The 22,427-nt window shown below is 47.1% G+C and overlaps 1 protein-coding gene across 4 annotated transcripts in view; it reads left to right on the top strand.

Moving 5' to 3' along the window:
• The first annotated feature begins 7,373 nt into the window (after positions 1-7,373).
• The window catches only part of LOC142759005 (uncharacterized), a 26,514-nt gene continuing 11,460 nt past the window's right edge, over positions 7,374-22,427 (top strand). For 2 of the 4 annotated variants that reach the window (XM_075860793.1, XM_075860791.1), the window contains exon 1: positions 7,374-7,454. The gene's annotated coding sequence lies outside the window, so the exon portion shown is untranslated. Of the gene's footprint in view, positions 7,468-22,427 lie in introns of all 4 variants that reach the window. The other 2 variants (XM_075860792.1, XM_075860790.1) reach the window with 1 other exon arrangement.

The following is a 22,427-nucleotide window of genomic DNA, read 5'->3' as shown; positions in this document are numbered from 1 at the left end:
CACCAATGCTCACTATACAACCAGCGCCGCTCACCACTACACCACCAACGCTCACTATACAACCAGCTACACTCACCACTATACCACCAATGCTCACTATACAACCAGCTACGCTCACCACTACACCACCAATGCTCACTATACAACCAGCTACGCTCACCACTACACCACCAACGCTCACTATACAACCAGCTACGCTCACCACTATACCACCAATGCTCACTATACAACCAGCTCCGCTCACCACTACACCACCAACGCTCACTATACAACCAGCTACGCTCACCACTACACCACCAACGCTCACTATACAACCAGCTACGCTCACCACTATACCACCAATGCTCACTATACAACCAGCTACGCTCACCACTATACCACCAATGCTCACTATACAACCAGCTGCGCTCACCACTATACCACCAATGCTCACTATACAACCAGCTACGCTCACCACTATACCACCAACGTTCACTATACAACCAGCTACACTCACCACTATACCACCAACACTCACTATACAACCAGCTACACTCACCACTATACCACCAACGCTCACTATACAACCAGCTACGCTCACCACTACACCACCAACGCTCACTATACAACCAGCTGCGCTCACCACTACACCACCAATGCTCACTATACAACCAGCTACGCTCACCACTATACCACCAATGCTCACTATACAACCAGCTACGCTCACCACTATACCACCAATGCTCACTATACAACCAGCGCCGCTCACCACTACACCACCAACGCTCACTATACAACCAGCTACACTCACCAATATACCACCAATGCTCACTATACAACCAGCTACGCTCACCACTACACCACCAATGCTCACTATACAACCAGCTACGCTCACCACTATACCACCAATGCTCACTATACAACCAGCTACACTCACCACTATACCACCAACGCTCACTATACAACCAGCTACGCTCACCACTATACCACCAATGCTCACTATACAACCAGCTCCGCTCACCACTACACCACCAACGCTCACTATACAACCAGCTACGCTCACCACTACACCACCAACGCTCACTATACAACCAGCTACGCTCACCACTACACCACCAATGCTCACTATACAACCAGCTACGCTCACCACTACACCACCAACGCTCACTATACAACCAGCTCCGCTCACCACTACACCACCAACGCTCACTATACAACCAGCTCCGCTCACCACTATACCACCAACGCTCACTATACAACCAGCTCCGCTCACCACTACACCACCAACGCTCACTATACAACCAGCTCCACTCACCACTATACCACCAACACTCACTATACAACCAGCTACACTCACCACTATACCACCAATGCTCACTATACAACCAGCTACACTCACCACTATACCACCAACGCTCACTATACAACCAGCTCCGCTCACCACTACACCACCAACGCTCACTATACAACCAGCTACACTCACCACTATACCACCAACACTCACTATACAACCAGCTACACTCACCACTATACCACCAACGCTCACTATACAACCAGCTACACTCACCACTATACCACCAATGCTCACTATACAACCAGCTACACTCACCACTATACCACCAATGCTCACTATACAACCAGCTACACTCACCACTACACCACCAACGCTCACTATACAACCAGCTACACTCACCACTACACCACCAACGCTCACTATACAACCAGCTACACTCACCACTATACCACCAACGCTCACTATACAACCAGCTACGCTCACCACTATACCACCAATGCTCACTATACAACCAGCTACACTCACCACTATACCACCAATGCTCACTATACAACCAGCTACGCTCACCACTATACCACCAATGCTCACTATACAACCAGCGCCGCTCACCACTACACCACCAACGCTCACTATACAACCAGCTACACTCACCAATATACCACCAATGCTCACTATACAACCAGCTACGCTCACCACTACACCACCAATGCTCACTATACAACCAGCTACGCTCACCACTATACCACCAATGCTCACTATACAACCAGCTACACTCACCACTATACCACCAACGCTCACTATACAACCAGCTACGCTCACCACTATACCACCAATGCTCACTATACAACCAGCTCCGCTCACCACTACACCACCAACGCTCACTATACAACCAGCTACGCTCACCACTACACCACCAACGCTCACTATACAACCAGCTACGCTCACCACTACACCACCAATGCTCACTATACAACCAGCTACGCTCACCACTACACCACCAACGCTCACTATACAACCAGCTCCGCTCACCACTACACCACCAACGCTCACTATACAACCAGCTCCGCTCACCACTATACCACCAACGCTCACTATACAACCAGCTCCGCTCACCACTACACCACCAACGCTCACTATACAACCAGCTCCACTCACCACTATACCACCAACACTCACTATACAACCAGCTACACTCACCACTATACCACCAATGCTCACTATACAACCAGCTACACTCACCACTATACCACCAACGCTCACTATACAACCAGCTCCGCTCACCACTACACCACCAACGCTCACTATACAACCAGCTACACTCACCACTATACCACCAACACTCACTATACAACCAGCTACACTCACCACTATACCACCAACGCTCACTATACAACCAGCTACACTCACCACTATACCACCAATGCTCACTATACAACCAGCTACACTCACCACTATACCACCAATGCTCACTATACAACCAGCTACACTCACCACTACACCACCAACGCTCACTATACAACCAGCTACACTCACCACTACACCACCAACGCTCACTATACAACCAGCTACACTCACCACTATACCACCAACGCTCACTATACAACCAGCTACACTCACCACTATACCACCAACACTCACTATACAACCAGCTACACTCACCACTACACCACCAACGCTCACTATACAACCAGCTCCGCTCACCACTATACCACCAACGCTCACTATACAACCAGCTACACTCACCACTATACCACCAACACTCACTATACAACCAGCTCCACTCACCACTACACCACCAACGCTCACTATACAACCAGCTACGCTCACCACTATACCACCAACACTCACTATACAACCAGCTCCACTCACCACTATACCACCAACGCTCACTATACAACCAGCTGCGCTCACCACTACACCACCAACACTCACTATACAACCAGCTACGCTCACCACTACACCACCAACGCTCACTATACAACCAGCTACGCTCACCACTACACCACCAACGCTCACTATACAACCAGCTACACTCACCACTACACCACCAACACTCACTATACAACCAGCTACACTCACCACTACACCACCAACGCTCACTATACAACCAGCTACACTCACCACTACACCACCAACACTCACTATACAACCAGCTCCGCTCACCACTACACCACCAACGCTCACTATACAACCAGCTCCGCTCACCACTACACCACCAACGCTCACTATACAACCAGCTACACTCACCACTATACCACCAACACTCACTATACAACCACACAGCCCCCTGGCAGGTATGATCACTATACAACCAGCTCCACTCACCACTATACCACCAACGCTCACTATACAACCAGCTGCGCTCACCACTACACCACCAACACTCACTATACAACCAGCTACGCTCACCACTACACCACCAACGCTCACTATACAACCAGCTACGCTCACCACTACACCACCAACGCTCACTATACAACCAGCTACACTCACCACTACACCACCAACACTCACTATACAACCAGCTACACTCACCACTACACCACCAACGCTCACTATACAACCAGCTACACTCACCACTACACCACCAACACTCACTATACAACCAGCTCCGCTCACCACTACACCACCAACGCTCACTATACAACCAGCTCCGCTCACCACTACACCACCAACGCTCACTATACAACCAGCTACACTCACCACTACACCACCAACACTCACTATACAACCAGCTCCGCTCACCACTACACCACCAACGCTCACTATACAACCAGCTCCGCTCACCACTACACCACCAACGCTCACTATACAACCAGCTCCGCTCACCACTATACCACCAACACTCACTATACAACCAGCTACGCTCACCACTACACCACCAACGCTCACTATACAACCAGCTACACTCACCACTACACCACCAACACTCACTATACAACCAGCTACGCTCACCACTATACCACCAACACTCACTATACAACCAGCTACACTCACCACTACACCACCAACACTCACTATACAACCAGCTACACTCACCACTACGCCACCAATGCTCACTATACAACCAGCTACACTCACCACTATACCACCAATGCTCACTATACAACCAGCTACACTCACCACTACACCACCAACACTCACTATACAACCAGCTCCGCTCACCACTACACCACCAACGCTCACTATACAACCAGCTCCGCTCACCACTACACCACCAACGCTCACTATACAACCAGCTACACTCACCACTACACCACCAACACTCACTATACAACCAGCTCCGCTCACCACTACACCACCAACGCTCACTATACAACCAGCTCCGCTCACCACTACACCACCAACGCTCACTATACAACCAGCTCCGCTCACCACTATACCACCAACACTCACTATACAACCAGCTACGCTCACCACTACACCACCAACGCTCACTATACAACCAGCTACACTCACCACTACACCACCAACACTCACTATACAACCAGCTACGCTCACCACTATACCACCAACACTCACTATACAACCAGCTGCGCTCACCACTACACCACCAACACTCACTATACAACCAGCTACGCTCACCACTATACCACCAACGCTCACTATACAACCAGCTACGCTCACCACTACACCACCAACGCTCACTATACAACCAGCTACACTCACCACTATACCACCAACGCTCACTATACAACCAGCTACGCTCACCACTATACCACCAACGCTCACTATACAACCAGCTACACTCACCACTATACCACCAACGCTCACTATACAACCAGCTACACTCACCACTATACCACCAACACTCACTATACAACCAGCTCCACTCACCACTACACCACCAACGCTCACTATACAACCAGCTCCACTCACCACTATACCACCAATGCTCACTATACAACCAGCTACACTCACCACTATACCACCAATGCTCACTATACAACCAGCTCCACTCACCACTATACCACCAATGCTCACTATACAACCAGCTACGCTCACCACTATACCACCAACACTCACTATACAACCAGCTACGCTCACCACTATACCACCAACACTCACTACACAACCAGCTACGCTCACCGCTACACCACCAACGCTCACTATACAACCAGCTACTCTCACCGCTATACCACCAATGCTCACTATACAACCAGCTACACTCACCACTATACCACCAACGCTCACTATACAACCAGCTACGCTCACCACTACACCACCAACACTCACTATACAACCACACAGCCCCCTGGCAGGTATGATCACACAATTTGATCAGAATGTGCGCTAAGAACCTCCCTATTGGTCGTAGAATCAGCAGTGATGAATATTTAGGTATATTTCGTGGCTCAGGTGGCATTAGTGTTGCCGGTGCCGTCGCCATTTTCTCGCGTGCTGTATATAGTCGCAGCCGTTCCCGCTCCCGTATACACGTTTTGTTTCATGAAGCTCGGAGGCAGTAAATAAGTCAGTATCGTTATATGGACCAGTCAGTATATCGCGGGGGGCTTCTCCCCTCCATATCCTCCGCTGCTCTCTCCTGTCAGGCAGTGAACTGTACACCTACGGTCTATGTTACGCAGGTTTTGCCCCGCCCCCGAGCGGCCGTCACGCCGAAACACTCGTCACTTTAATCTGTCCTAGCCACTGCTCCCCGATAAACAGTGGATTTTCAATAGTGGGGCTTCCACACGTGGACTTTACAAACCAAGTTATTTCCGCTCCCCTCATTTAAGGGTCTGTTCACACCTAGAGTTTCAGTTTCGTAAACGCCCTTACGCTAGGAGTTTTGTTCGGCACGTCCATGTAAAGATTTCAGGACGTGGTCCCCAAAGTCTCCAGATCTCAATCCGATTGGACGCAGTGAGGAGGATCTGGGGGGGCGGGACCTCCATTCTTACGATCGGTGGGGGTCCCGGCAATCAGGAAATTCTCACCGACCCTGAGGATCGGTTATGATTGTGGGAAACCCTTTAACCCCTTCCCTCCACGGACATTTTTCGGATCTCCGTTTTCGCTTTTTCCTCCCCACCCTCTAAAAGGCAGAGCGGTTTTCTCCTTCCGTCGCGCGGTATGCGGACACGTGTTTGCGGGCCGTACTTCCGTTCTGAGGTACGTGACACTTTTCACTCCGTTTTTTTGGGGATTTGAGGCGTCCGGACAGCGACTCGGCCATTTTCATTTTTTTTCCGCCGTTCACCGCGCGGGTTAATATCGTATTGTGATAGTTCAGACATTTACGGACGAGGCGACGCCAGTTACGTTTATTATTTTTTACATTAATTTACAGGAAAAACGTTTTTATTTTTGAAGATTTTATATTTTTGGGTATTAGTCCCCGTTTTTGACATTTTTTCGTCTCCTGGGGATCGGGGATTGTTTCATCGCCGGTACGATATTTACGTCTCGCACATTATTGTGTTTTCTACCGACTCGTCACCGGACTCGGCTGAATAGGAGCAGAAAGATGGCGGAGCGCGGGTCTTCATTATGCCCCTCGGCTGCCGGCGCGGGGGGAGGGGCTGCTCTCTCTATAAGAGTAGTGGTCGCCATAGGCAGCGGCATCTATCTGAACGCTCGGTATAAGAGATAGATTATTACGTGCGAATGTAACCACGCCTTCTACGTGAATGACACACCCACTTATTAGCGGGTCATGTGACTGAGGGCGGGGTAATGCTGCCGGATTGGTGTTTACGGCACAGTTCACATTGTGTTACAGTCTCCATCTTGTTACTGGTTAGAATGGCGCAGCAGACTGCGGTTTTCTGACCGTCCGTGACTAGAAACATCCTAACGTAAAAGAACAGACGTGATAACAGATCCTCAGCCCAGTGGTCAGCAATTGTAATCACACCCCACGTCATCACAGCTCGGGTAACACAACGCCCAGCAGCGGGGACATATCACCTGACCAGCGCACACCGGGGCCACTGACGGGACGCGACTGCGGGAGGAGATTTATATAAGAGCTGGGCGGAGCCTGAAGAAACGACGCCCACAACGGTTATATATAGCCCCGCCCCCCGCAACTCAGGGCAATCACGTGATCAGCGCGCGGCTTCTCCTGTTCTCTGCGCAGGCGCGATGCCAGACGCTTACAGGAAAGGGAGCTTCCGGTTCCGCGTTCGCGCAGAAGAGAAGAATCTGCGGGGGTCTAATTGGACCGGACCGGGTGAGTGCTGGAGGTACGTACAGTCTATAACAGCCGGCACCGCTTATCCAGAGGGCTGATATTCTAATCACACCCGGTACCACATATCCAGGGGCGAGTCAGTAAATAACAACCGGCACCGCTTATCCTGGGGGGCTGAGTCTAATGACACCGGGCACCGCTTATCCTGGGGGATGAGTCTAATGACACCGGACACCGCTTATCCTGGGGGCTGAGTCTGATGACACCGGGCACCGCTTATCCTGGGGGCTGAGTCTGATGAGATCGGGCACCGCTTATCCTGGGGGCTGAGTCTGATGACACCGGGCACCGCTTATCCTGGGGGCTGAGTCTGATGACACCGGGCACCGCTTATCCTGGGGGCTGAGTCTGATGACACCGGGCACCGCTTATCCTGGGGGCTGAGTCTGATGACACCGGGCACCGCTTATCCTGGGGGCTGAGTCTGATGACACCGGGCACCGCTTATCCTGGGGGCTGAGTCTGACGACAACGGGCACCGCTTATCCTGGGGGCTGAGTCTGATGAGATCGGGCACCGCTTATCCTGGGGGCTGAGTCTGACGACACCGGGCACCGCTTATCCTGGGGGCTGAGTCTGATGAGATCGGGCACCGCTTATCCTGGGGGCTGAGTCTGATGACACCGGGCACCGCTTATCCTGGGGGCTGAGTCTGATGACACCGGGCACCGCTTATCCTGGGGGCTGAGTCTGATGACACCGGGCACCGCTTATCCTGGGGGCTGAGTCTGATGACACCGGGCACCGCTTATCCTGGGGGCTGAGTCTGATGACACCGGGCACCGCTTATCCTGGGGGCTGAGTCTGATGACACCGGGCACCGCTTATCCTGGGGGCTGAGTCTGATGACACCGGGCACCGCTTATCCTGGGGGCTGAGTCTGATGACACCGGGCACCGCTTATCCTGGGGGCTGAGTCTGACGACACCGGGCACCGCTTATCCTGGGAGCTGAGTCTGACGACACCGGGCACCGCTTATCCTGGGGGCTGAGTCTGATGACACCGGGCACCGCTTATCCTGGGGGCTGAGTCTGATGACACCGGGCGCCGCTTATCCTGGGGGCTGAGTCTGATGACACCGGGCACCGCTTATCCTGGGGGCTGAGTCTGATGACACCGGGCGCCGCTTATCCTGGGGGCTGAGTCTGATGACACCGGGCGCCGCTTGTTATATAGAGGACGGTCTGATGACACCGCTTGTTATATAGAGGACGGTCTGATGACACCGCTTGTTATATAGAGGACGGTCTGATGACACGGCTTGTTATATAGAGGACGGTCTGATGACACGGCTTGTTATATAGAGGACGGTCTGATGACACGGCTTGTTATATAGAGGACGGTCTGATGACACGGCTTGTTATATAGAGGACGGTCTGATGACACGGCTTGTTATATAGAGGACGGTCTGATGACACGGCTTGTTATATAGAGGACGGTCTGATGACACGGCTTGTTATTGTCAAAGAAACCCCTTCCAGGTAGCACCTTTTGGGATGGGTGCTCTAATGGGCTCCCTCTGCTTTGTCAGGTGGTATTCAAATATGGTAATTGAAGTATCAGCAGTGCACCGGGAGATCAATAAAGACAATAGCAATCTGTCGTCTCAATCAATATTCTCATTTATTATCAAGATACATAGGTTAATATACCCTCAGGGCGTACCCTCTAACCAGGGTGTTACCTCTCATGGAACAACCAATCATAACATTTTACACGTAGACTGAAAATACGTCATAGGGTACCTTCCCACTGAGGTCACGTGATCTTTCTAACATCTGCAAATCCTGGCCTACAAACAATAGAAATGTAGGAGGTCTCCACAAGGCCATGCGATGATTTCACATATGTGTATGAAATACTGAGATAAAGAATTAATTGGAAATATAATGATTATTTTAGGTCTAGGCGTTTTGCCAGACTCCTATCTACCAGTATTGAAGGCCATGAAAAAGAACACAAAGTAATAACTTATTCCCTTGTGATTTAAGCAGTAACAGAAAGAGATCATAACTGAATGGAGAATACATATCTTCATAATCCGGCATCCTGCTTGATAATTCATAGTGTAATTTAATACAGAGAACATAAGCAATTTGACCATCCATCACAAACCCCCCTTTTTCTCATATTAAAATACAGAGATTAAGAATTATCTGATTATAAACTTCAAACAAAATAGTGAATAGGGCCACTACCAATAATATAATGCGATCACCGAGTTCAGGTTTGGGTAAAGGGTCCCGTCAGTGCGTTGACAAGTCCCGTAGTTGCTTGTCTGCACGGCTGCTTGGATTTGTTGGACTCTACCTTTGTCAATATTTTTTATGGTGATAACAATAACAGCATGCCCTGTATAAAAGTCCTAACATGTATATAAGATATAAATGGCAAAGCTTTAATAAATGAACACACACTTAGTGTTACATGGTGGGGTGTTCACCCATTCACCAGGTTCTGGCCTTGTGCATAAAATCCCTGTGACATAGGGTATTGTTGATTAAAAGGTTTCGGCTTATGATAGACAATTTTCTTAGCCTTCTTACATAGCATAGGTATCAGACATGCTACTAATTTAACAAAAACATATATAATCAATATTATGAGTAATATATGTAAAGCGCCTTGCATAAGTCCTGCAGCCCATCCTCCAATGCCTTTGAACCATGAGGCCGGGTTCAGCCATGACAACCAGTCTGGCCAATCTAGGTTCCAATCCTCTTCAGAATTGGCTTTCCTAAATTCCTCCTTTAATTGCTTTGCTTGTTCAATATCATGTTTAATCTGTACTGTCCCTTGGGGATCTATATAATGACAGCATGCAGGACCCACTATCTGGCACATACCCCCTTGACTTGCAGTTAAGTAATCTAGTACAAGTGTATGTTGGTTAGTAACAGTAATAAGCTGTCGGGTAAGTACTGAAGATACATTTAAAGCATCAAATATTAATTCGGTAATATTGTCAAACAACTCTGCTAGTTTTTCTATGTTATGTGCATTTCTAATTGGTCCTCCAAAGATGGATAGAGCATATCCTAACTTGGTGTGCCAAGGTAAGTGTACCAATGGGTGGGCTTTTTGCTTTCCCTCCCTTTTGTACAGCATATGTTTTGGTACTTTATCATAAGGAAGTGCATCCTTGTCCCATGTCCAGGTAGCAGACTGTAACCTAGCTAGGGTACAGGTACCTGTGGTAGTCTGCGGGATCCATTTATATGCATTGTGTCCGCACACTATATATATATCATGGGGAAGGTCAAACCATTGCATACTTCCTAGGGTTAACATGTGAGCAAAATGAACTAGGGGAAAAGACTGTTGTAATACACACCAAGGACAATTTGTTCCCAAAGACCCATGGTATACTCCTGTGCATCCACAATACATGGTTTCATTCCCTTGTAAGTCTGTTTCTTCCATATACCCTGGATAACGTTTACAATCAGTCTTACTTCCTGAAGGGAAGAAATGGCCGTATTCCCAACTACCATTATGTATGTACCGTTCTACCAGACTTGGTCTAAATACATCTGAGGTCTGTTGGGTTTTATTGAAGCTTATCTTTATACCTTTTATGGGGATCTCACCTAGTGTCAGTGTTTTAGTGACATTTTTAGGGACCCATTTTCCATTTTCCTTTTGTGTGAGAATCAGTGCCTTACCAGGTATCAGGGTTAGATTTACCTGCCACCAGGGATCCTCCATCCATCCTGCTATGGGTAAGGGCACACTGGTATTAGACCATGTATACCTTTTTGTGTTATCCTTTACCTTTGAGGGATCCCAACATGTAGTGTTAAGAAGTTCTTTCTCACTAAGGGGCACAGCCATGTATGGCATGGATTTTGAGCTTATGGGACTGTGTGTACATATCCAACAATCAGATAAGTTTGTTAATGCTGTTATAATTTGATGATGTTTTATGAATTTATTGTCCACTTCCTCCTTGAGAACTTGAGTCATCGTCCCCACGAGGGGCAACATCAACACCAACCCTGCCAAGGGCAACATCATCGTTCGAGGCGACGTCATCTGGGCTGATAACCTTTTTGCAATGGCTTGCATGTATCCAATTGGCTCGTCCTTGGAGCTTCACTGATGTGGCGGTGACCAGCTGTACTTCTACTGGTTGGCTGTACCTTGGCTCCAGACTGCTCCTGTTGTGTATCTTTGTTACCACCCAGTCTCCAGGTTGTAGTGAGTGGGTACCTGAAAGAAAGTTTGGATCTGGAATAGAAGAAAGGATTAGTTTGTGTGTCCTCTCCAGTTGTTTGTGTAGGGCAGCCAAGTACGTGGTCATATTGTCATAATGCTTTTGTAACTGCTGAGGAAAATACAGTCCAGTCTTTGGCATATTTCCAAACAATATTTCATAGGGAGAAAGTTTATCCTTCCCTCTTGGTGTGGTTCTTACAGAGTATAAAGCCAGGGGTAGACATTGTGTCCACGGTAAAGAAGTTTCATTCATGGCCTTCTGGATTTTTAATTTCAAAGTTCCATTTAGTCTTTCTACCTTACCACTGCTTTGTGGGTGATAGGGAGTGTGAAATGCTTGTTCTATCCCAAGGCTTTTTAATATGTTCCTCAATAGTTCTTGGGTAAAGTGAGTACCTCTGTCACTTTCAATTGTCTCTGGTACTCCATAGCGGCACACTACCTCAGCTATCAGTTTCTTTGCTGTGGTATCTGCATTTGCTTTAGCCACTGGAAAAGCTTCTGGCCATCCTGAAAATAAATCAGTGCAAACAAGTACATATTGATAAATTCCCACCTTAGGTAGTTGTATGTAGTCCACCTGTAATCGCTGAAAGGGGTAGTAGGACTTAGGAGTGTGTTTAGCTGGTGTTTTGGTGGTTTTACCAGGGTTGTGTTGTGCACATGTCATGCAGCCCTCTGTATATTTGGCTGCTGCATTTTGAAAACCAGGAGCATGCCATGTCTGTAACACTAGCTGGCTCATAGCTCCCTTTGAACAGTGTGTTTTCCCATGGGCTAGGGCACACATCATTGGATACAGTGCTCTTGGTAGGCAAACCTTAGAATTAAGATGCCTCAACTGTCCTAGACCTATTGCTGCACCTCTCTCCTCCCATTCTGCTTGCTCTTGAGGGGGTGCTTGGTCCTGGAAAGCACGCAACAGGGTCTCTGTGATGGGTTGTAAAACAGGCTTCACAATCATCAGAGGGAGAGCAGCAGCGTCCTTTGCCGCTGCATCCGCAGCCTCATTCCCTTTTGATAGGAGATCACTGTTATTAGTGTGTGCCTGTACTTTGACTATAGCTGCTTGGTCTGGCATGTGCAGTGATTCTAAAAGTTCTTCTACTGCTTTTGCATTCTTTATAGGTTTACCTGCCGAGGTCAAGAACCCTCTGGCTCTCCATATTGTCCCAAAGTCATGTGCAACTCCAAAGGCATATCTGGAGTCAGTGTATATGTTGACACGCTGTCCCTTACCCAATTTACACGCCTCAGCGAGTGCTTTTAGTTCTGCCTCCTGAGCTGAGCTGCTGGAGGGTAGGGACTGTTGTATGACGGCCTTACCATTGTGGACCACTGCATACCCGGTGAGGAAATGTCCTTTGTCTTCGCTCCAATATCGAGATCCATCTACAAAATACTCAGCATAAGGGTTAATCAGAGCAACATCAAATATACTGTTTATGCCGTTTGATTCCATATCCACTAGGCTTTGACAGTCATGTTCATGTTCAAAATTAAATAGTTCATCATCAGTGGATAGTTGAAAAATAAGGGGGTGTCCATGTCCCTGTCCCCCCACTCCTCCCTCCTTTTGTTCAGAATCTAGGGGCAGGAGTGTAGCTGGATTCAGAACAACACAACGTTTGATAGTCACATTAGGGGACAGAAGGGTAAGTTCAATTTTAGTAAGTCTTGCAACTGATAAGTGTTTTGTCTTGACTGTGTTCATCATTTCTTGCACTGCGTGTGGGACTTGCACAATAATGTCATGTTGAAGTACAATGTCTGTTGCTTTATCAACTAAAGCTGCTGCTGCTGAGACAGCGCGTATGCATGTCGGGGATCCTAGTACAATGGGATCCAGAGCAAGGGAGTAATAGGCAAGTGTTCGCATCTTGCCTCCATGATCTTGGGCTAATACTCCAGAGGCATGGCCTGCCTGTTCATGGCAGAACAGAGTAAATGGCTTATTGTAGTCAGGAAGTCCCAGTGCTGGCCTTGTAGTCAGTGACAGCTTCAGGGAGTGAAAATTGTCAATTGCCTCAGGTGACAGTACAAATGGGTCAGAGGTGAGACAGTCATATAATGGTTGCATCATAGCAGAGGCATCCCTGATCCAGGCTCTGCAGTACCCTATTAAACCCAGGAAAGTCCTCAATTGTTTAGGGTTTCTAGGGACTGGGTGTTTCTGTATGATTTCCAGCCTGTCAGGGGTTAAGTGTTTCATACCTTGGGAAATACAGTGGCCAAGGAAAACAACTGTTTTGGCACATAATTGCAGCTTGTGCTTGCTCGCTTTACAGCCAACTTCTTCTAGGAACATTAATAGTGATTTAGAATCTGTTTCACTGTTCTCCAGACTCTCACTACAAAGTAACAAATCATCTACATATTGTAGTAGAACTGAGGACTGATTGGGGGGCTGCCAGGTGTCCAGAATATCTTTCATGGTACGTGAGAAGATATCAGGGGAGTTTGCGGCACCCTGTGGCAGCACTACCCAAGCATACTGTCTTCCCCTATGTGTAAATGCAAAATACTGCTGGCACTCTTTATCCAGCGGGATGGAGAAGAAAGCATTGGCTAAGTCTATAACGGTGAAATAGACTGCAGTGCCGGGGACCTGGTTGAGCAATGTATGTGGGTTAGGCACTTGTGGTGTATTAATTATTGTCACAGCATTCACAGCCCGTAGGTCATGTACCATCCGGTACTGTACAGGTTGACCGGGCAGTGTCTTTTTCTTTACTGGGTAAAGAGGAGTGTTGAAAGGCGAGATTATGGGCACTATGAGATTGTTTTCCAGTAAGGAGTTAATATCCTTTTCTATAGCAGCGTCTTGCTGTGGACTCAGAGGATATTGCTTTATACATACAGGACGGTTCTGCATGTCTGGTTTTAAATTTACTTGTACAGGCGGCACATTTAAAACTCCTACATCCATCTTATCTTGTGCCCATAGTTTTTCTGGGATGTCTGCCAACCAAAGGGGAGGGGTACTGGGGGCTTTTTCAGTGTCCGGCATACTTGCCATACTAAGGAGTTTGCATAGCAGGGACTCTGGAATGGCAGAGGTTAATGTAGGTGTGCCAGAAGAAAAGTCCAATGCTGCTCCCAGGGCACTGAGTACATCTGTCCCCAATAAATTGTAGGGAGTGTGTGGTGACACTAACACACGGGAGACAATTGATTGTGTGTCATGTATATTCAGTCGCATTGGTTTTGTTAACTGTAACTGAAATGATGTTCCCTCCACCCCTTCACAATCTATATAGTCTGGTGATAACAACTCTGCCGGTACATATTTGGTTTGTAATACAGTTCTGGCTGCCCCTGTGTCTACTAGAAAAGAGGTATTTTCCCCTGTGGGTAAAGTAACAGGCACCATCAATGATGGACCTGTCGGGGGGAGCACTGGGCAGAGGGAGACATCAGGGTTGCCAGTTTCCTATGCAGCAATCAAAGAATTGGGAGGCTCAACTGGACGGGAGGGACATCGGGCTGAATAATGACCCTTCTTATCACAGTTCCAGCATGTAATCTGGCTAAGATCCCTTCTCTGGGTTCTCAAAGTGTCTTTTTGTTCCCTGCCTCTTCCTCCATAGCCCCCCTTTTGTTGCATCGGGGCGAGACGAGTTCTTTTAGGAGCTAAATCTAACTCTGCACCTTTTGCAATGCTCACTAAATCATTAAACTGGAATGTACGCCAGTCGGGGCGGGATCTTTTAACAGCTTCTTGTACTGCCGGCTTAAGACCGGACATAAAAGTTATTTTTAGTAGGCGCAAGTCTTTTGCATCACCTTCTTCATACCCGTGATCTAACCACTGCTGCTGTAAAGTTGTGGCATAATCAGGGACTGACTGTTTAACATCTTGGGAAAATGACATAAAACTATCAGTTCGATCCTGTTGAGTAGCATCTACCCAGGGCTGCATAGCGTTCAGGTATTCTAGTCCTGATTGCTCATTGGTTTTATTTGCTGGTACGGGATTTGTAATAGCAGCTTGAATTTGATTTTTGAGCACTTCCCCTCCCTTTGTTTCTACCAGGCTCTCCATATCTGACCATGTAGCACGGTAAGCTAGATGTACTGCTCGCAGCTTTCTATGGAAAGCGCTTGGTGTTTTACGTGGGTCTGGGAGTGTGTTACATACAGCTAGTAAATCAGCCGGGCTCCAGGGGCGATACACAGTGGCTTCATGTGACTGGATTTCCCCTACTGCCCCAGGTACTGGTTGCCCGTCTACATCTACTGGTTTTGGTCCCCTGTGTGTATGGATACTTGATACTAACGGAAACAATCTAGTGGGGCGCTGCGTACCACAACTGACACAATATCCTGCAGTGAGGGGGTTCTGCTGCCCACAGTGTGGACATGTCCAGCAGCTGCCTTTCTTGCTATTTTCAGGATAAGGAGATGGCGCAGTTGCTGCTGTGGGGCTGTTTGGCAGTTGTAAAGGGGTTAACACATTAGTGAGGAGCTTTTCACTTAAAGGGTCATATAAATCATACATTATTCCATGATTTGCTTCCATACTCTTATGTTCTGTGTTACTCACTCTCTGTGCTACCTCATACCACATTTGGGCTTTTTCCACCATGTTATTGTCTTTCAACCATCCAACACAATTTGTCATAAATCTTTCCAATCACATTCTGCTAATGTGCCATAGGACCCAACTCCCATCATTTTAAACATTCTTTTACAATCCTTCACAGCCTCAGATCCTTTTGCTCTTTCTACTATTTTGATGGCAGAGACCCACGTCTCAGGGCTGTCCCGCATTTTTGTCTTACTATTTCCTGACCCCATGGTCAGAGGGCGTAGGGTAGTCTCCGGAAAACTCCCCAGCTCCAAACAGACAGGCCTTAGTCTGTTGACAGATATCTCAGACAATCTATCTTACAGTTTCAGAAAGACTATCAATATCAAAAGTCGTTCCTTCAGACTATTCTAGCAGTGGGATATCCTTTTCTCTGATCCCTCACTGTTTTGAACATCAAGAACAGACAAAATGCTGCCAATCCACAAATTGCAAGAGCAAATCCTTCAACACAATCTACATTCATGAACTTCCATTGATTCAAGCAGGAGTTGGTCACATTCATTTCAAACTTCTACAAACCCTTCGTCTCTTTCACTTATGCAGAACACTTGCTGCCGGGGTGTGTCTTTCAGTTCATACAGCCTGTGATGTAGCATATATCCCAAACGCTTTCCTCTAGCACTTTGCAATGGTTTCACATGCAAATTATATTTGGTAACATATATGTAATCCTCCCCCCTTAGCCGTTCTCTCTGTGGGTTGTAGTTTAGGGGCCTGTTATCTATGTTGGTGATGATTTCTTTACGGGCTGTGGGTCTGAGCCAATACCAATGTTCTTCACTGTAATTACTACTACGACACAGGTGGCACCTTTGATAAGTGTCAGGGTCATTCAATGAATACAGGATGTTATATTACAACGGTATTCAATCCAGCGGTCTGATGTTATACTACTACAGACTTAATTACTTGGATGTTATTTTACATCAAAGTGTATATGCCGGATTATCATGTGCTAGAAATCAGTCTGTACTGATTCCCACCTTATGCCAGTCTGGCAATGCATACAACTGGTTTATGGACCCTTACACACAATATCACTGTCTGGCAATGAATTTAGGAAAATATAAATGATTTTCTAATACAGTATTCAAAGTTTTCCCTATTGCACTGGGTAATGGTATTGAGTGCAAATTCAATATAGACACAATTGCTCCTCCTTGCACTGAGTGTATATCGTCTTCTATGAAGTGGATATTACTTCTGGGCTGGGAGCCATACAGTTTCAACAATTTGATATGTATGTCTTCTCACAGATGTATTCAACATCACACTACACACACATTTATCACACTTGTCACATACACCCCCATGTAAATCCATTTAACCACACTACCATCCTGACAAAGGACCTGATTATTACGGGACCCCTTTGTAGAGACTTACATATACAAAGTACGTTTCCAGGGACTTAACAGAGTGGCTGAAACAAATGGTGTAACATAAAGTCTGTTACTTACCGCGCGGTTTTGGTTTCAGTGACTCCCCAGGTCCTTCCAGATTAGTGGACTTTGCACAAAATTCTCATTAGGAGGTCCCGGGCTGTTCGGCACCATAACTGTCGAAGAAACCCCTTCCAGGTAGCACCTTTTGGGATGGGTGCTCTAATGGGCTCCCTCTGCTTTGTCAGGTGGTATTCAAATATGGTAATTGAAGTATCAGCAGTGCACCGGGAGATCAATAAAGACAATAGCAATCTGTCGTCTCAATCAATATTCTCATTTATTATCAAGATACATAGGTTAATATACCCTCAGGGCGTACCCTCTAACCAGGGTGTTACCTCTCATGGAACAACCAATCATAACATTTTACACGTAGACTGAAAATACGTCATAGGGTACCTTCCCACTGAGGTCACGTGATCTTTCTAACATCTGCAAATCCTGGCCTACAAACAATAGAAATGTAGGAGGTCTCCACAAGGCCATGCGATGATTTCACATATGTGTATGAAATACTGAGATAAAGAATTAATTGGAAATATAATGATTATTTTAGGTCTAGGCGTTTTGCCAGACTCCTATCTACCAGTATTGAAGGCCATGAAAAAGAACACAAAGTAATAACTTATTCCCTTGTGATTTAAGCAGTAACAGAAAGAGATCATAACTGAATGGAGAATACATATCTTCATAATCCGGCATCCTGCTTGATAATTCATAGTGTAATTTAATACAGAGAACATAAGCAATTTGACCATCCATCACATTATATAGAGGACGGTCTGATGACACGGCTTGTTATATAGAGGACGGTCTGATGACACGGCTTGTTATATAGAGGACGGTCTGATGACACGGCTTGTTATATAGAGGACGGTCTGATGACACGGCTTGTTATATAGAGGACGGTCTGATGACACGGCTTGTTATATAGAGGACGGTCTGATGACACCGCTTGTTATATAGAGGACGGTCTGGTGACACGGCTTGTTATATAGAGGACGGTCTGATGACACCGCTTGTTATATAGAGGACGGTCTGGTGACACGGCTTGTTATATAGAGGACGGTCTGATGACACGGCTTGTTATATAGAGGACGGTCTGATGACACGGCTTGTTATATAGAGGACGGTCTGATGACACGGCTTGTTATATAGAGGACGGTCTGATGACACCGCTTGTTATATAGAGGACGGTCTGGTGACACGGCTTGTTATATAGAGGACGGTCTGATGACACGGCTTGTTATATAGAGGACGGTCTGATGACACGGCTTGTTATATAGAGGACGGTCTGGTGACACGGCTTGTTATATAGAGGACGGTCTGATGACACGGCTTGTTATATAGAGGACGGTCTGATGACACCGCTTGTTATATAGAGGACGGTCTGATGACACGGCTTGTTATATAGAGGACGGTCTGATGACACCACTTGTTATATAGAGGACGGTCTGATGGCACCGCTTGTTATATAGAGGACGGTCTGATGACACGGCTTATTATATAGAGGACGGTCTGATGACACCGCTTGTTATATAGAGGACGGTCTGATGACACGGCTTGTTATATAGAGGACGGTCTGGTGACACCGCTTGTTATATAGAGGACGGTCTGATGACACCGCTTGTTATATAGAGGACGGTCTGATGGCACCGCTTGTTATATAGAGGACGGTCTGATGGCACCGCTTGTTATATAGAGGACGGTCTGATGACACCGCTTGTTATATAGAGGACGGTCTGATGACACGGCTTGTTATATAGAGGACGGTCTGATGACACCGCTTGTTATATAGAGGACGGTCTGATGACACGGCTTGTTATATAGAGGACGGTCTGATGACACGGCTTGTTATATAGAGGACGGTCTGATGACACGGCTTGTTATATAGAGGACGGTCTGATGACACGGCTTGTTATATAGAGGACGGTCTGATGACACGGCTTGTTATATAGAGGACGGTCTGATGACACGGCTTGTTATATAGAGGACGGTCTGATGACACGGCTTGTTATATAGAGGACGGTCTGATGACACGGCTTGTTATATAGAGGACGGTCTGATGACACGGCTTGTTATATAGAGGACGGTCTGATGACATGGCTTGTTATATAGAGGACGGTCTGATGACACCGCTTGTTATATAGAGGACGGTCTGATGACACGGCTTGTTATATAGAGGACGGTCTGATGACACGGCTTGTTATATAGAGGACGGTCTGATGACACGGCTTGTTATATAGAGGACGGTCTGATGACACGGCTTGTTATATAGAGGACGGTCTGATGACACGGCTTGTTATATAGAGGACGGTCTGATGACACGGCTTGTTATATAGAGGACGGTCTGATGACACGGCTTGTTATATAGAGGACGGTCTGATGACGCCGCTTGTTATATAGAGGACGGTCTGATGACACGGCTTGTTATATAGAGGACGGTCTGATGACACGGCTTGTTATATAGAGGACGGTCTGATGACACGGCTTGTTATATAGAGGACGGTCTGATGACACGGCTTGTTATATAGAGGACGGTCTGATGACACGGCTTGTTATATAGAGGACGGTCTGATGACACGGCTTGTTATATAGAGGACGGTCTGATGACACCGCTTGTTATATAGAGGACGGTCTGATGACACGGCTTGTTATATAGAGGACGGTCTGATGACACGGCTTGTTATATAGAGGACGGTCTGATGACACCGCTTGTTATATAGAGGACGGTCTGATGACACGGCTTGTTATATAGAGGACGGTCTGATGACGCCGCTTGTTATATAGAGGACGGTCTGATGACACGGCTTGTTATATAGAGGACGGTCTGATGACACGGCTTGTTATATAGAGGACGGTCTGATGACACGGCTTGTTATATAGAGGACGGTCTGATGACACGGCTTGTTATATAGAGGACGGTCTGATGACACCGCTTGTTATATAGAGGACGGTCTGATGACACGGCTTGTTATATAGAGGACGGTCTGATGACACCGCTTGTTATATAGAGGACGGTCTGATGACGCCGCTTGTTATATAGAGGACGGTCTGATGACACGGCTTGTTATATAGAGGACGGTCTGATGACACGGCTTGTTATATAGAGGACGGTCTGATGACACGGCTTGTTATATAGAGGACGGTCTGATGACACGGCTTGTTATATAGAGGACGGTCTGATGACACCGCTTGTTATATAGAGGACGGTCTGATGACACCGCTTGTTATATAGAGGACGGTCTGATGACACCGCTTGTTATATAGAGGACGGTCTGATGACACGGCTTGTTATATAGAGGACGGTCTGATGACACCGCTTGTTATATAGAGGATGGTCTGATGACACGGCTTGTTATATAGAGGACGGTCTGATGACACCGCTTGTTATATAGAGGACGGTCTGATGACACGGCTTGTTATATAGAGGACGGTCTGGTGACACCGCTTGTTATATAGAGGACGGTCTGATGACACGGCTTGTTATATAGAGGACGGTCTGATGACACGGCTTGTTATATAGAGGACGGTCTGATGACACGGCTTGTTATATAGAGGACGGTCTGATGACACGGCTTGTTATATAGAGGACGGTCTGATGACACCGCTTGTTATATAGAGGACGGTCTGATGACACGGCTTGTTATATAGAGGACGGTCTGATGACACGGCTTGTTATATAGAGGACGGTCTGATGACACGGCTTGTTATATAGAGGACGGTCTGATGACACGGCTTGTTATATAGAGGACGGTCTGATGACACGGCTTGTTATATAGAGGACGGTCTGATGACACGGCTTGTTATATAGAGGACGGTCTGATGACACGGCTTGTTATATAGAGGACGGTCTGATGACACGGCTTGTTATATAGAGGACGGTCTGATGACACGGCTTGTTATATAGAGGACGGTCTGATGACACGGCTTGTTATATAGAGGACGGTCTGATGACACGGCTTGTTATATAGAGGACGGTCTGATGACACCGCTTGTTATATAGAGGACGGTCTGATGACACCGCTTGTTATATAGAGGACGGTCTGATGACACGGCTTGTTATATAGAGGACGGTCTGATGACACGGCTTGTTATATAGAGGACGGTCTGATGACACGGCTTGTTATATAGAGGACGGTCTGATGACACCGCTTGTTATATAGAGGACGGTCTGATGACACCGCTTGTTATATAGAGGACGGTCTGATGACACGGCTTGTTATATAGAGGACGGTCTGATGACACCGCTTGTTATATAGAGGACGGTCTGATGACACGGCTTGTTATATAGAGGACGGTCTGATGACACCGCTTGTTATATAGAGGACGGTCTGATGACACGGCTTGTTATATAGAGGACGGTCTGATGACACGGCTTGTTATATAGAGGACGGTCTGATGACACGGCTTGTTATATAGAGGACGGTCTGATGACACGGCTTGTTATATAGAGGACGGTCTGATGACACCGCTTGTTATATAGAGGACGGTCTGATGACACGGCTTGTTATATAGAGGACGGTCTGATGACACGGCTTGTTATATAGAGGACGGTCTGATGACTCCGCTTGTTATATAGAGGACGGTCTGATGACACCGGGCGCCGCTTGTTATATAGAGGACGGTCTGATGACACGGCTTGTTATATAGAGGATGGTCTGATGACACGGCTTGTTATATAGAGGACGGTC

Source organism: Rhinoderma darwinii, chromosome 4 (assembly GCF_050947455.1).
Source record: "Rhinoderma darwinii isolate aRhiDar2 chromosome 4, aRhiDar2.hap1, whole genome shotgun sequence".
Classification (NCBI taxonomy): Eukaryota; Metazoa; Chordata; class Amphibia; order Anura; family Rhinodermatidae; genus Rhinoderma; species Rhinoderma darwinii.
Note: the sequence above shows the minus strand (reverse complement) of the source record. Positions and strands in the feature narration are given on the sequence as shown.